Below are 2500 nucleotides of genomic sequence, written 5' to 3'. Positions count from 1 at the left end.
TTCTTCATCAATTCATTTAATGTAGCGAAATCCCTAACTTTCTTATTATTTGGCATTTTCTTTCGTTTACTATCGTCTTTTTTACTATCAACGTCTTTCGATTCCAACAAAGACCATTGTTTACACAAATAAACCACTCTATTATACCAAGTATTAAGGTCCTCCACCGAAATTTCCATTTTCTGTTCCATTTGATCCTCCATCACAAATGTCAGTTGCATCATGGTTTCCTTCAATTTTTCCATCCCACCTTCCTCGACACGCATTCTTTCTACTTCTTGACCTCTCATTAACTCTTTCACCGCAGTTTCTCTTGACTCATCAAGGTTACCATTTCCTGATTCTTCTGCACCTGTTCTATCTATCCCATCCTCACTCCATCTGCCATCCATTTGAGTTCCTATCTCAGTTGTGTCTTTCCCTATGTTACTAAGAATTGTTACCATATTCCCCAACCTGTCTATTTCTTCCAATGCATTAGATAATTGGCCCTCAACACGAATAACCTGAGATTTTAAGTCCTCAATCTTCTTATCCCTCTCAACTAGTTCACTCCAGTTTTCCACAATTTTATCCTGGACCGAATCATCCACCAATTGCACCATATCTTTTAGACAGGAAAATTCTTTCATCAGAGTTTCCTTCTCTTTTTGCAAATTCCGATTTTCCTCCACCAGAAACTGAATTCTATCATTCAGAACCCCTTCTTCCTTCTCCTGATCTTCCACTACATTCCGCAGACGACCTATTTCTAAGGATTTACTATGAATTTCTTGACGCAGTCTTTGCATCTCCTCCTCCAACTTGTTTTGACCGTGCTTCTTTAATTCCTCACACTTAAGTTCAAAATTATTACATAGTTCCTCAACCAGAACTATTAAACTAACATTATCATCCACCCCTTCGGCGTTACCTCCCAATCGTATCATCTCATCTACAACCATACGTCTTATTTTGCTAACATCGTTTTCTTTCTTTTCTAACAGTTCCCTATTTTCTAAAACATCGCCTGCACTATGACACCTTGAAGGAACATTTATATCCTCAGGTAACAAACCACTTCTAATCATCCTTTTCTTTTTCGCTCTGATTTCCTCCAATGTCCGATTTGGGAGTTCAGCTGCTACTTTCTTATCCATATCCGGATTTTGCAAATTATCCAGATAAGTGCTAAGCAGCGTAACTTCATCTTCTGGTGTCCAATATCCTCCCTCCTCTTGATAAGACGTGAGCCTCTTCCTGTTCCATTCCACCGGATGTATTCTCATCTTATGCTGTCCGAGACCTGACTTAGATGTAAAGGAACGGGTACATAAATCACACTGAAACTCCCCACCAGTAACTTTAATTCCCGTACATTTAGGGAGATGGCACGAAACTTGATTAAATCTTGGGAAACTTTTTCCACATTTATCACACGAAAATAACCAGTTTCCATGTTCCAGACGAATATGAGTTCGAAAATTACTATCATTAACGAATCTTAACGAGGAATGAACCGGACAGTAAAGGGATTTAAAGGGATAGCAGACTTTACCTATACCCTTTTCATCTAGCAGCACGGAATCTGTAATAACTTCATTTGTTGATAAATTACATTTATCCTTATCCTTCTTCCCAACCAGATTAATAGAGTCTTGACCCGACGACTCCGCCTTTACCTTCTTACGTATTGACCTAAGAGTTTGCCTTTCCTCAAAAACCGTATCTTCACATTCCTGCTGTACCTTTTCATCACTATCAATATCGATAACCTCAATATTCTCTTCTGTATCCTCCGAAGAATCAGGCCAACCAAAAATCTCATCCTTTTCCATCTTGACAGAACTCCTTATTGCACGAAGACTCTAACAGCAAACTACATCGATGAGGGGGAACACACTCCAACAGCAAAATTCCTCGATGAACAGGAACATTCCACCAGTGAAGGTCCACGGCATACACCAGCGTCGTACCGGGATTTCCACCTCCAAAGCAACTCCAACGATGAAACTCCGTCAATGAACAGGAACAGGGACACACCTCCAATAAAGTTTAACGGCGTCCTCCAGCGTCTTACCGTGATTCCCACCTCCAAGAGAACTCCAACGATGCGCCTCCGTCGATGAACAGGAACAGGAACACACCTCCAATTATGCACCACCGCAGTCCTAAATGACGTACAGAACACCAACCTCCACTATAGTTCCAACGGCGAATTAACTCTGTGAACAGGAACAAACCACCAGTAAGGGTCCACAGCACACACCAACGATGTACAGAGAAACCCACCTCCAACCGCTCCAATAATGAGTCTCTGTCGATGAACGGAAGCAGGAACAGGAACACACCAACAATGAACCGCAGCAGTCCCAGACGACGCACAGAACACCAACTTCCCCGATGACTCCAACAGGAAACCTCCTCGATGAACAGGAACACACCACCAACGAAGGTCCGTAGCACAGTCCAGCGCCGCACAGGAACTCCACCTCCAAAACAGCTCCAACGATGAGTCTCC

At 42.2% G+C, this 2500-nt stretch overlaps 1 pseudogene; it reads right to left on the bottom strand.

Moving 5' to 3' along the window:
* The window catches only part of LOC145688665 (large subunit ribosomal RNA), a 10055-nt pseudogene that overhangs the window by 4019 nt on the left and 3536 nt on the right, over positions 1–2500 (bottom strand).

This window comes from Thermobia domestica, chromosome 6 (assembly GCF_964235325.1).
Source record: "Thermobia domestica chromosome 6, izTheDome1.hap1.1, whole genome shotgun sequence".
Classification (NCBI taxonomy): Eukaryota; Metazoa; Arthropoda; class Insecta; order Zygentoma; family Lepismatidae; genus Thermobia; species Thermobia domestica.
The sequence above is the reverse complement of the archived record's forward strand: the minus strand, read 5'-3'. Positions and strand labels throughout refer to the sequence as shown.